At 48.3% G+C, this 14326-nt stretch overlaps 1 protein-coding gene and 1 non-coding gene across 4 annotated transcripts in view; both read left to right on the plus strand.

The window, feature by feature from the left end:
* The first annotated feature begins 2778 nt into the window (after window positions 1–2778).
* LOC145543950 (small nucleolar RNA SNORA72) lies at window positions 2779–2910 on the plus strand. Its single transcript, XR_014081186.1, has one exon. It is a non-coding gene; the product is annotated as a small nucleolar RNA SNORA72 (small nucleolar RNA).
* A 6652-nt stretch (window positions 2911–9562) lies between these two features.
* The window catches only part of MYO18A (myosin XVIIIA), a 100723-nt gene continuing 95959 nt past the window's right edge, over window positions 9563–14326 (plus strand). For 2 of the 3 annotated variants that reach the window (XM_081580281.1, XM_081580282.1), the window contains exon 1: window positions 9563–9728. The gene's annotated coding sequence lies outside the window, so the exon portion shown is untranslated. The remainder of the gene's footprint in view (window positions 9729–14326) is intronic. The other variant, XM_081580279.1, reaches the window with a different exon arrangement.

Genomic DNA, 14326 nt, shown 5'->3' on the forward strand with positions numbered 1-14326 from the left:
TATCAGACATTTTACAAAAAAGTTTGCTGATCCCTGTACTAGGCCATCGGAAGCTTTGAAGAATTCCAAGCCAGGGAGTGACACAATTGAGTTGGTATTTTAGGAACATCACTGGAAGATGTGTCAGAGGGGATGAGGCGGGAGCAGGTGACTGTGAGGAGATTGTTGCAATTGTCTGGTCAAGAACTGATGAGGCCTGAACTGAGGCAGTGCAGTGGGGATGGATAAACGATTCAGGCTGGAGAGATATTTAAGGAGAAGAACCAATAGGACGTGAGGTCTGAGAAGGCAGGGATGGAAGGAGAGGGAGGAGGCAGGGAGAGTGGATTTTTGGCTTTACTGACCGAGGGTTAGAGTCATCAACCAAAAGGAAGAAGTCAGCGAGGAAGGCTTGCACACTTGGCTTTGGATACAGTTTACTTGGGGTATTTGCAAGAGATGGGAAAGTACCAAACCCTCTAGTGTGATGTCTGCCATGGAAATTTGTGGGTTATCCATGGCTTTGGGGGTCCTGGGAATGAACAAGATCTCCTAAGGAGGGGGTGCGAGATCCAAAGAACAGAACACAGGAAGAAATCCTAAGAAGCACCAACACTGAAAGGCAAACAGAAGTGTGTCCACCAAAGAGACTCAGAATAAGAGATTCTAGAGGCCAAGTTGAGAAGAAAAGGCAGGTCAAATAGGCAGTAGTCAGCAAGCCTGAGAGGCAGTCCCTAGATTAGCAATTGGTAGGTCATGGTTTGGGTGACTAACTTGTCCCATTTTGCCTGGAACTTTCTGTTTTGACCCTGAAAAATCCCATATCTCCAGGGAACCCTCAGTGTTGGCATTAACAATTGGTTGCTCTACTACTGACATCACCAAGAATGATGTCAAGAAAAGTTTAGCTTGCAAAGTACCCCAACAGGACTTCCTTGGTGGTTCAGTGGTTAAGACTCCACGCTCCCAACATAGGTGGTCTGGGTTCGATCCCTGGTCAGGGAACTAGATCCCACGTGTTGAAACTAAAAGGTCCCACATGCTACAATGAAGACTGAAGATCCCACATGCTGCAGCTAACACCTGGTGCAGCCAAATAAATAAATAAAAAATATATTTTTAAAAAGTAGCTAACTTCCGGAGACATTATTTTCCCATTGAGTTGATAAACCTATATCCTAGTTGGATCCTCTTTGAGTCACTGCTAGTATAATAACAACATGAAACCCTCTCTTGGTACAGCACTTGACAATTATACAACTTTATTCCATCCTTACAACAACCCTGTGAGGTAGGAGTTCATAACCCTAATTTTATTGGAATGGAAGCTGAGAGGTTAAGCTCTCGTGGCAAAACAGGCTCAATTTCAAACCTCATAACTCCAGAGGTCCACATCCTGGCTACCTCCACGGCTCTGCTTGTAGATGTCTATAATCTAGGACGCTGGGCTGGAGGCTGGTGGGACTGTGGATCCCCTGCTTGTTGCAGAGTCAGTCAAAGGCCATGAAATTCTTGGGAGCATGGAATGAACCCCATAACTATGTGCAGATCAATACAGAAGGAGTAAGGTTGCAGGTTCAAACAAAAGGAGACATATAAACTGAGGCCATCAAAGTTGTGTAAGAGGGCCCATATTCTATGCAATAGCTGGGTTCATATTTTTTAATGTGCTTGAGTGGCTTGTAGGGTCTTAGTTTGACCACCAGGGTTTGAACCCAGGCCCCAATAGTGAAAGCTTCAAGTCCTAACCATTGGACTGCCCAGGGAACTCCCAATAGCTAGGCTCTTTAAAATATTGTTTTATTGTAGTAATATGCATAAAATAGGGCTTTCCTGATAGCTCAGTTGGTAAAGAATCCGCTTGCAATGGGGGAGACCTGGCTTCAATCCCTGGGTTGGGACGATCCCCTGGAAAAGGGAAAGGCTACCCACTCCAGTATTCTGACCTGGAGGATTCCATGGACTGTATAGTCCATGGGGTCACAAAGAGTGGGACTCGACTGAGCAACTTTCACTCACTTATGCATGACATAACATTTATCATTTTTACCATTAAGTGTATAATTCAGTGTCATTAAGTACTTTCACAATGTTGTACAACCATCACCACTATTCATTTCCGTTATTTTTTCATCTTCCCCAACAGAAACTCTGTACCCATTAAACAATGACTTCCCATTTCCTCCTCCCCTAGACTCTGGTAACCTCTATTCTACTTTCTGCCTCTATGAATTTGCATATTCTAGGTACCTCATGTAAGTGGACTCATACAGCATTTGTACTTCTGTATATGGCTTCTTTCATTTAGCATAATGTCCTTAAGGCTCAATCATGTTGCAGCCTGTGTCAGAATATTTCCTTCTTTTTTATGGCTGAGTAATATTTCATTGTATAAACGCCACATTTTGTTTATCCATACATCTATTGAGGGATGGGCTCTTTTCACATTCTTGTACTTCTAATAAAGTTAATCATATATTTCTAATGTTTTTAAGTGTCATTTTAGAGACAAGGATACTATATGCCTCCTAAAAAAAGAAGACCATGCCACCTATGACGTATATGTCCCCTCAAAATAAAACTCATATTTGCTCAAGTCTCTAGATTTGCCAATATATAGGAAGTACAGAGGCCTGGGTATAATATTAAAGTACCCTATGGGGATGCCATCAACAAAATCCATACAGGAAAATTTGTAGGATAAATGACCTAGTTTCTTCTACAGATAAGTTGCAAGGGGAAAAAATATAGAGATAGAAGAGAAACCCATCGATATAAAAGATACTTAACAGTCTTGTCCTGCAAATATTCTCGCTCTTCTAATTTTGTAATAATTAGGGCAGGCTAAACATTTGCTACACTGAGACCATGTTTGTGTCTCCAGACCTATTTCTTTCCTTAATTCTAGTTTTATAAATGCTGGTAGGAAATCAAGCCTGACTTACATAATGCATCTTATGTGGGAAATGTCTGTGACTCCAGGTATCTGACCAAACACAAGAAATTACAGCATAGCTAGTATAATAACGGGCTTTCCAGGTGGCTTAGTAGTAAAGAATCCTCCTGCCAATGCAGGAGACGCAGGAGATTTGGGTTCGATCCTCGGGTTGAACGATCCCCTGGAGGAGGAAAGGGCAATTCATTTCAGTATTCTTGCCAAAATAATCCCATGGACAGAAAAGCCTGGTTGCAAAGAGTCAGACATGACCGAGTGACTGAGCATGCATGCAGCATAACAGCATTTGAAGATAACCATTGCTAATTTGATGATTACCTGTTGCCGTTAAATGAATTGGGCTTCCCTGGTGGCTCAGACAGTAAAGAATATGCCTGCAATATGGGAGATCTGGGTTCTATCCCTGGGTTGGGAAGATCCCCTGGAGGAGGGCATGGCAACCCACTCCAGTGTTCTTGCCTGGAGAATCCCATGGACAGAGGAGCCTGGCAGGCTACACTCCATGGGGTAGCAGAGTCAGACACGACTGACAACAACTAACACTTTCATTTCTTCACTTTCATTAAGTGAATTATATATTTTTTAAAAAAGTCAATTAACTGTAACATGTGAATCTTGATTCAAACAAACTAGTTTTTTTAAAAAAAAATGTTATGGAGATAATCATAAATTCGAACATTGATAATCTGATGATATTAGCAAATTATTGTTAAAAAATTTTAAGAGTGACAATAATATGTGTTTTTGTTTTAAAAATAGTCCTTGTCTTTTAGACACATACACTAAAATGTTTTCAGATGAAGTGATATGATACCTGGAGTTTGTTTTAAGGTTATGGGAGGGAGTAGAGTTGAAATAAGATTTCCATGAGTTCATAACTATTGAAAATTTGTGATGGGTAATCAGAGGTTTGTTGTCTTATTTTGTTTGCTTTTGTCTGTGTTTGAACTTTCTCAAAATAAAACTTTTTTTTCCTTTTCTCTACACAGGCTCTTCGTTGTAGTGCATGGGCTTCCCTAGTTGTGGGGCACAGGCTTAGTTGTCCTGGGGCATGTGGGAACTTAGTTCCCCAACAGGGACTGAACCCACATCCCCTGCATTGGAAGGCAGATTCTTAACCACTGGACCACCAGGGAAGTCCTCCCAAATAAAACTTTTTAATGTCATTTCAGAGACATACTCCTTTATTTTGGGCTGACCTTCGGCAGGTGCTCTCTTCCAAGAATTTAGCTTCAAGTTTCCTAAACAGCATTCTCCACCTGCACTCCAAGTGTCTATGCAAAAGAATAAAGGATCGTATGCTAATAAATGCATTTTAAGGAACAGTATTCAACATGCATTCTTGTCATTTGAACAGCACTTGCTATCAGGCAGATATTCAATTCTGTGGGCTTGAAAAAAATGGCTTGCCTGGGGATTTTCCTGGTGGTCCAGGGGTTAAGACTTCACCTACCAGTGCAGAGGGTACAGGTTCGATCCCTGGTCAGGGATCTAAGACCCCACATGTCTCACGGCCAAAAAACCAAAACGTAAAACAGAAGCAGTATTATAACAAATTCAGTAAAGACTTTTTTAAAAAATGGTCCACATTAAATGTATATATGTATATATATATTTTTTAAGTGGCTTTCCTACCTGCAATCCTTTCTGAAGGGTCATGTTGTGGTAGCTTACTGTGTGACAAGTATCATCTACATGCTCTACATTTGCCATTTCTCCTAAGCCTAACAGTACCTCTATGACTTATACATTATTATCAGCCTCCATTTTACAGATGGGGAGAGTCAGAGAGATTAACAAGGGCTGACATCTGTTAACCATTTACTATCTGTCAAGTACTGGGCTAATTGCTTTAAATGAATTTGCTCGTTTTATCCTTACATGCTTATGAGGTAGGCACCATTATTATCCCCATTTTATAGATGAGGCAGTTGAGGCTTAGAGAGGCAAAGGAACTTGCCAACAGCTGCTAGACCAAGTGTTCCACTCTGCCCTGGACACAGCCCAGTCGCGTGATTCAGAGCAAGCATTCCAGGCTCCGCTATTTATTAGCTATGTGGCCTTGGGTAAATTTTTTCATCTTCCTCAGCCTGGTTTCTAATGTGCAAAATGGGGATAAGAACATCACCTCCCTGGTGGGATGGTGAGGCGGGGTCTGGGGGTGATGGGAGGGAGGCTTAAGAAGAAGGGAATATATGTATGCATACAGCTGATTCACGTTGTTGTACAGCAGAAACTAACACAACACTGTAAAGCAATTATACTCCAATGAAAAAAATAATTTAAAAATATATAAAAAAGAACATCATCTCTGTAATAGGCTGGGATTGAGCACTAAATGAGACAATTCCGGCCAAGGGGTTAGCATGATGTTGACCTACAGTGAGGGTTCAATTGTTGTAATCAATTTTTATTATCACCAGGCTTCTTGCTCAGGGTGCTTTTCCACTCAAGTCAGATTGCTTTGGGAGCTTACGAGTTTTCTGGAAAAATCGGCCTTTCTGTGGTCATCTGAGCTATTTTGTGTGGATACTGCTGTGCCATTTTTCTATGAGAGGTGGACAGGGCTCCACTTTTACTTAGAGCCAGGGCAGGGATTATTCTGATTTTTGAGAAGTGAAAGATTAAAAACAAGTGAGCTTGAGGCAAAGTCATTGTGGGTGTTACCCTGGTGTTTCGTTCTTGCCGAGTCTCTGAAATCAGTTCCTGGTTCAGGCTAGAGGAGCTCTTAGGAACACTGTGTACTGCTCCAAGTGCCCTGATATGGACACACATAAATAAAACAGATGTTAATATCTCTGTTTATTCACTGCCATGATATAGGGGAAAAAAATGGGTTTTGAGCCTTGGGGACCTCAATCTGAATCCTGATGCTGCCACTTGCAGGCTATTTCCTTAGCTGAGAGTTGGGAAGGTTAAGACAATAAAGCTAAAAGTTACAGAATGCTTTCTATATGACGGGCCCTTTTTACTCATTAACTCACTGAATTATTTAAAAAGTTGGTAAACTTCATTTTTTAAAGCCATTTTATTTTTTTTTTGGCTGTGCCACATAGCATGTAGGATTTTAGTTCCCCTACCAGGGATCAAACCTATGTTTCCTGCAATGGAAGTGTGATGTCCTAACCACTAGACTGTCAGGGAATTCCCTTTAAAGCAATAGCAAAACTGAGCTCCAAGTACAGTGTTCCCGTAATACCCTCTTCACCTCCCCACACACAGCCTCCCCACTGTCAACACCCTGCCCCAGAGTGGGACAGTTGTTACACCTGATAAACCTACACAGCACATCATCATCACTTAGTCTATAGTCTACGGTAGGGTTCACTCTCGGTGTTGTACATTCTGTGGGTTTGGATAAATGTATCAGGACATGCATCCATCGTTGTAGTATCAAATAGAGTAGTTTCACTGCCCTAAAAATACTCTGTGCCCTGCCTATTCATCCCTCCCTTATCACAACCCTGACAACATCTGATCTTTTTATTGCCTCCACAGTTTTACCACAGAGTTGGAATCATATAGCCTTGTCACATTGATTTCTCTTGCTTAATAATATGTATGTTCCACCATGTCTTTTCATGGCTTAATAGTTTATTTCTGAATAAGAATACATTGTCTGATGTATCTCTGCTTAACCATTCAGCTACTGAAGGATATCTCAGTTGCTTGTTAAGTGTTGGCATTATATATAAAGCTGTTGTAAACATCCGTGTGCAGGTATCTGTGTGGATATGTTCTTGACTCCATTAGGTAAAGAACAAGGAGGACAATTGCTGGGTCATATGGAAAGAGTGTGTTTAGCTTTATAAGAAACTGCCAAACTGTCTTCCAAAGAGGCTGTACCATTTTGCATTCCCATCAGCAATGAATGAGAATTCCTGTTGCCCCACACCCCCTCTAGCATTGGGCATTGTCTGTGTTCCAGTTATTGGCCTTTCTAACAGATGTGTAATGGTATCTTGTTGTTTTAATTTGCAATTCTCTATGACATGTGTACCTTGGACAGCAAGATCAAACCAGACAATCCTAAAGGAAATCAACCCTGAGTATTCATTGGAAGGACTGATGCTGAAGCCAAAGCTCCAAGACTTTGGCCACCTGATGCGAAGAGCCAACTCATTGGAAAAGTGCTTGATGCTGCGAAAGATTGAGGGCAGGTGGAAAAGGGGGAGACAGAGGTTGAGGTAGTTAGATTCCATCACCGACTCAATGGACATGAGTTTGAGCAAACTCGCAGAGATAGTGAAGGACAGAGAAACCTAGCGTGCTGCAGTCCATGGGGTCGCAAAGAATCAGACATGACTTAGTGACTGAACAACAACATGACATGTGATGAAGAACATATTTTCAAATGCTTATTTGCCATCTGTATATCTTCTTTGGTGAAGTGTACATTCAGGTTTTGGGTCCATTTTTAAATTGGATCATTTGTTTTCTTATTGAATTTTAAGAGTTCTTTGTATATTTTGGATAACAGTTCTTTATCAGATGTCTTTTGCAAGTATTTTCTCCCAGTCTGTGGTTTGTCTTCTCATTCTCTTGACATTGTCTTTTATGAAGCAGAAGTTTTTAATTTTAACTTTAATGAAGTCTAGCTTCTTATCAATTCTTTCTTCTTCTCATCAATTCTTTGTTTCATAAATTGTGCCTTTGACACCGTATATGAAAAAATCATCACCATATTCAAAATCAGCTAGGCTTCCTCCTGTGTTACTTTCTACAGCTTTATGGATATGTTTAGGTCTATGACTCATTTTAATTTTTGTGAAGGGTGTAAGGTATGTGTCTAGACTCTTTTTTCTTTTTTTGCCTATGGAGGATGTCCAGTTGTTTTAGCACCATTTGTTGAGAAGACTAAATTCATTTGATTTTCAAACTAAAGTTTGAGGTGGGCATTTTTAGCCCGTTTTTTCAGATAAAAAACTGAGGTGCAGTGAGGTTTTGTAAGTCACTCAGAGTAATACAGGTAGACATGACAGCTGAGATTTGATCCAAGGCAACCTGACTCTTGAGTCCACGCATTCAATCCCTATCTATAAAAATAATGTCTCCTTAACAGGTTTGTTGTGAGGAATAGAGATAGTTTAGCACATAGTATGTGCTCAGAAAGCAACTGTGATAGTCATTGTGCTACCTAGCTTCCCGGGTTTCATTGAAGTGTCATGTCCTCAGAGCAGCTTTCTTTCATTCCTTCAGCCAAATGAGCCATCCATCATAGCATCATCTCATCATCCAAGGGATGACAGTGTGGTGAATCCCGTGTGCATGCTAAGTCGCTTTAGTCATGTCCAACTCTTTGCCACCCATGGACGGAGCCTGTCAGTCTCCTCTGTCCTTGCGATTCTCCAGACAAGAATACTGGAGTGGATTGCCATGCCCTCCTCCATGAGATCTTCCTGACCAAGTGATCTTTCTGACCCAGAGATCAAACCCGTGTCCCCTGCATTGGCAGGCAGGTTCTTTACCACTAGAGCCACCTGGGAAGCCCTTGGTGAATCCTACTGCAGTCCAAGTTCACCCCTCACCCTCATCATGTGATTCCCTGGAGAGAGGGTCCAAATCTGATATCTCTGTGTTCCTCAGAGTGCCTGGTGCTGCCCTTGGCACTTGGCAGGGTCTCAGCAAAAGTGTGTTGAATTGAGTTTGGATTGCGTGCTATTCCTTTATTCAAGATGCACATTCTGGGTGTGGTCTATTCCTCAGGATCTCCCAGCTAATACCCAGCTCTTAGCTCCTGAATCCCCTCGCTTGAACCTTCCCTGGTCTGTCAGGTTGAGCCACCTCTGCCTGGAGAAGTTCCGGGTTGGGCTGTTTATGGAGGCAGTTGCCCTTGTCTGCTACACCCTTTTTCCTGCTCCACCCGGCTCAGTTTCTTCCACATTCTGGGGTACCTCCCTTCAGTATGGACACCGCCTGTAGAAGTGCCCACCTCTCTCTCTCAGCTCAAGACATAAGCCCTTTCTTGGAAACCTGGTCTCTAAATGCCTCTGGCCTCTTCGGGAGAGTCTAACATTCCTTCTCAATGGGTAGAGAAGCTCACCTAATATTGACAGGGCGTGAGGACCCAGGGGCAGACCTCATTCCTAAGAGCTGAAGCTGTTAATCTTGGTATTGTTGGGCTCCTTCAGGCAGTGCGTGCCACTTATGGCTATCACCGCTGGGTCTTGGTTCACCCCCATAGACAGCTCCACCTGAAGCATACCTCTCTCAAACTAGCCCACCAGGAATCTGGGGGGTGCATCCTATTCTGCCAGTGCCCCCTTGGCAGCCCCTGCTTTGGACTGGGCCATACCGCATCCTCCGGCATCATCCTGTGTCTGCCTCTGCAGAGCTGCTCTGGGGAGGTGTGATCCGCAAGACTCAACTGGACAGCACTGCGCCAGGAAGGCACCCTCTTGGACACAGCCAGCAGTCTATCGGCACCCGCCTGGGACAGGGCCTATTTTGCACACTCTGCGTGACCCCGGTGCCCGCCCTGGGTGCGCCCAGCAGCCTCGGATGCCCGGTGCAGACGCAACCTCCAGGCAGGGCCTCTGGGACCCTCACAGAGGTCTCCAGGGCAGCCCCCGGTGCCCGCCTGGCCCGCTCTGGAGGCGCTCACAGGCGCTGCCAGGAAGGCCGGCCGTTTATCCCCGGAGCCGCCAGCAGGGAGCTCCCTTTCGGTTCGGCTCGCGCGGCCGCGGGGGGCGGCGCTGCGCTGCGCCGCGCTGCGCTCCTGCCCGGACCGGGCCGGGGCCGCTGGATGCCGCGTCTCCGCTCCTGCTCCCTGCCGGGCGGGCTCCGGCGGCCGGTGAGTGCGGGGCGGCGGGGGCGACCTCTCGGTGACCGGCTGGGCCCGGGGTGGGGGTGGAGGGGCGGCGGGGCGGGCTCGGGCCGGGAAGGCGGGCGGGCGGTGGGGCCCGCCGGCTCCTCCTCCTCCTCTCCTGTCCCCTGGAAGCGGCGGCCCGGACTCCCGGCTCCGGTCCCTGGCCGCGCCGCGCAGCTCGGAGCCGGGGACGCGGGGCCGACCCGGAGGGGGTGGGAGGGCGAGCTCCGGCCCCTCTGCCTGCTCGAGCGGCCCGGGAGGCCGGACAGGGTGGCCTTCAGTTTGGGAGGGTTCGGGGCTGGGGGAAGCCCAGGTGGCCCCGAGCTACGGGGTGCAGGCTGCAGCCTGGGGGTGTAAGGGGGATTCTTGAGGCCAGGCCCAGGCGCCCCCCCCCCCCCACCTCATCGACAGACCGATGGACCGAGGTTCGGAGGAAGAGTCCTTTATCCCTCCCAGAGGCCTTCAACCCTTTCACTGCCAGGCCGACACCGGGCTCCTCTCAAAGGAGCAGCTGCCAGACAGCTGGCAAAACAATGGAGACCCTGCTTGCCTGGGCCCCCTCTCCTTGGGACAGAAGATGGGGGTGGGGGGGCGGTGAACCGTAGACTGCGGGGATTAGGGCGTGCAGGCTGCCCCCTGCAACTGGCTGCTCACCTCGCCTCTCCCTGCCAAGGGGTGGGGTGCGTGTGGGAAGGTCGGCCCGCCTGCCCCAGGCCTCTGGGAGAGACTGACCCGACGCCCCGCCCTGCGAACCTGTCATGCCAGTTGCTTCACCAATGGGAAGGGGAGGTGATAAAAGGTTCGCGATCCCCCCCATCCCCACCCCCCTCGCACCGCCCTGCTGGGGGCGCTGCTGGTACCCAGCCTGGTAAAGAGTGGGTGCTCTTCCTGGCTGAGATAAGACCTGCAGGGACACACTGCACATTGGGGCTTTGTTGGGGGTGGGGGAGTGGGGGTGTCACCCTGTTGCAAGGCACATGTGTCCTGCTGATTAGTTGGAGAGGCTGCCAGTAGGGAGGGGGAGGATGGGGGAGGCTGCCAGATCGGTTTTGAAGCGGTGCTCCTTTTGCCTGGTCACTTGGCCAATGGGGCATGTGTTTGGCAGTGTCCTCGTGGTTTGTGTTTGTGCAGGGAGGCCTGGGAGGACGCTTCCTGGGAGGAGCTCTCCTGCCTAAAGTCTTCCTGCCCTCAGATGGTCCCCCCAAATTATGGAATTGCATTTGCTCCCCTCTTCACCATGGCAATGGTTAATGTGTTCATTTTGTCTTTTGGAGTGCTGGTGGCTGAGGAGGCCTAGTAAAACCCCCATATAAAGAGTTAACTGAGCTGAGTGTGTATGCACTGCAGTCAGGCTGTTGGGACTGAAGGTCGTCCAGGTGATTAAGAGCAAGATCACCTTAGCAAGACATTGAATCTAGATGGTCAAGCTGCCTTTCCAGGTGCTTGCCAGGTCTGGAGCCCTTTTCTTGGGCAGGTTGGTATCCTGTTGTCATGGTAATGGACTCCGCCTTGCCTCGTGTTCTCCACCCTCTTAGCTCAGAAGTTGCTTTCTATTTGGGGATATTGAAAGTTACTCTCCTGAGGTCTCTGGCTTCCGGACAGACCTCACTGGCTCTTTGTCAGTGGCCTGCTACCTCCTCAGCTTCCCCTCTGCCCTTTTGTGATGAAGACTTTCCAGGAAATATCCTCCTGGTTGCTGGACATGACTGGTTATATATAGCCTCGGGTGGAGGTGTGCTTGACCATTTGGGGTTAGGAACATTGAAGCTGGGGCTCAATTCCAGGAAGATGGTGGGGAAAACTATTGTGTTAGGGGGTTAGGGGAATGAGAAGGGTCACAGGTGAGAGTGCAGGGTGGGTGAGGGAGGGGGGGAATGTTGATGGTCACTTCCTGTGGGAGCTTTGAGCTTTGAACAATCGATGACCTGGCGCCTGGCAGCTCTGAATATCTGGTTTGTTTATAGTCACTTGGCCTGGCTTAGGTGCCAGGGTGTGTGCCCGAGGGCTTCCTCTCATGCTCAGGCTGTCCTCAGAAGCCTTCAGGTGGATATGTCCTTCCTGAATCCTGCCTGCTCCCTCAACCTCACTGCCTGGCAGTTGGGGCTGCCAGCCCGGAGCCCCCTTCATTAGCCAAGTTTGCGGCTGCTCATTGAGGGGTGCGTGTGTCTTCAGAAAGCTGGATCTGAAAACTCCATGGTCCCCCCAGAGGCAGGCACCTGAAGGTGGACTGGGAGGGGCAGAACTGGGGCTTGTGCGAAAGGGAGAATCCACCCTGCTTGGGTGGAGCAGAGAGTTGTTGGAACTCAGGAGGCCTTGATCCAGGCTTGCTGTGTCACAGGTCTCCAGGGCAGCAGGGCTGTGCTGACTCTTTCTCAACCAGAGGTCGGTCCCCTGCCTGACCTCCCTCACCTGGAGTGGACACCACAGACTGGAGCCGGAGCATCCGAGTGAGCAGGGTCCCGTGGGTGGCCCTGGGGCCCAGGCCTTGTCCTAGATCTATCCTGAATGTGGCGGGTAAAGCCGAGGGGCTCTGGCCCCATGTAGTTTAAACATTTGCGGGGATGGGAGGGCCCAGCCCACGCTGTGCTATGGTTAACAGGCTTCCCCGGGACTTGGGTTGGGGGCTTGATGGAGCTTTTAAGTTCTGCTTTGCGTCAGGCCCTGGGGTTCTTTAAGGCCTGCTCACTGCACCTCCCTGCACCCCCTTCACCATTTTTTGAGGCAGCCTAAATTAGAGGGTGAGGTGGTGCAGTGGTGGGAGCTGGATTGGGAAGGGTGGGGAGCAGACCTGAAAACCCCACCCCCCACCCCCACTTTCCTGTCTTTTCTCTTGAGGTAGGAATTGTGTGGCTTGTAAATTATACACATTCCCTTGACATTTCAAATAGTTTACAGTCAGGCAGCAGTTTAAATTGTGGACTGACGATTTTATAGGGCCCAGGGCCCTTTCTCTCAGCCAAGTACTTTAGAGTCACTCACAAGGAATTGTTTTTGTTATTCTCTAGTATTCAGAGATGTCGGATAACTGGGCTGTTGGTCATGCAGCCAATCAGCGGGAGAGCGGGATTCGAACCTGCTGTGTGTGGTTGACCGGAATACCTCTTCGGCAAAGGCCACGTCTGAAGTCTCAGGCCCCTGGAGATTTTGGAGTTGGACTAGCTGAGGTCTAGAGAGAGGACGGGACTGGTTCAAAGTCACCCCAGAGGTGGGGTGTGGGGATGTCGGCTGAGGTTAGTGCCCTGCGGGCGGCGGCGGGCCCCGCGTGGGGCAGAGGAGGTGCACCTGGAGGAGCCGCGGGGGACCTGGCTGGGCTGCTGGCATCGCTCCCGCACTCGTTTCTCCCGGGACCTGCGGGATGGTTGCGTTCCAGGGGAGACGGTATCGCCGCGGAGGCGCCGCGGGGCCGCGGCTGCGCCGGACCGGGCCGCCTGGAGGTGTCAGGGCCGAGGTTCCCCGCGCGGCGGCGGGCTGGGCGGGGAGCAGGCGGGCGGGCGGGCCGGCTGATGTCATGTGAGAAGCGTGCGGACGGAGCGAGCAAGCACACCTGGACCCAGATAAGCTCCGTGTGACCCGGCCGTGAGTCACGGGGCGCAGCGGGGCTCGGCAGCACCGCCGGGAAGAAGCTCCGCGGCGGCGACAGGCGTCACTGCGCTGTCCCGGGGCCCGGCCAGGTGCTCGGGGAGCCCCCCCACCCCGGGCCACTCGTGCGATTGCTCGGTGCGGGCGGGTGAGCCGGTCAGCGCCCCATCAAGGCCTCGGGGCCGTAGGAGACAGCCGCTCAGGGAGGTCAGAGGCCGAGCGAGTGAGGCCGGCTTTCTTGGGAAAGTATTTCCTTTGTATTTATTTATGAGTGCGGTCGGGGTTGAGGGGGGGGGAGGTGAGAATGGGGGGACTGACCATTTTAAGTATCCACCCACAGCAGCCAAGTCTGGGCGCCCTGTCTTGGGATTCTAACGTTATAGTTTCCATTTCCTGGGGTTTCTGCTTTGCCAGCTGCAGGGTGACCCATTTAAATCTGTCCCCGACTTAAAGCCACAAGACACCAATGAGATCTATTTTAACCAAGTCCCTCAAGTCACTTTTTTCAAAGCATGAGAAAGCAAGCTTTGAACTTGCCCTTGCAAACCCGTTTACAGCGGTAAACTCTAAATGGATTGCTTACTATTTTGTCAAACCTTCCTTTTTTCTCTTTTGAACTTTAAAATCACAAAAGTAACATGCTAAAAAAAGGTTCGATCTGTAGCAAGTCTACAAGTGTTACCCCTCTTTGCCACTACTCCACAGAGAAAATCACGGATGTATTTGTGTAATGGATCTTTCCAGGCTATTTTTTTAAAAGCTTGTCATGAATATTTTATATATTATGTATTTATAGTTTAATACTCATATTTTATATAAATAGAATTTTATATAAACTTTCTTTCTGTGGGAAATAAAGAGCATGAAGAAGAAAAATTATACATAATCCCACTATCTAAAGGCCCTGGGCTTAAGTGAACACATGCAGGCACACACACACGTACCCCTACCAGCTAAATATTCTCACTGTCAATAATTAAAACAATATAGACAAAACACAGAAG

This window comes from Giraffa tippelskirchi, chromosome 3 (genome assembly GCF_054371585.1).
Source record: "Giraffa tippelskirchi isolate mGirTip1 chromosome 3, T2T-mGirTip1v1.2.pri, whole genome shotgun sequence".
NCBI lineage: Eukaryota > Metazoa > Chordata > Mammalia > Artiodactyla > Giraffidae > Giraffa > Giraffa tippelskirchi.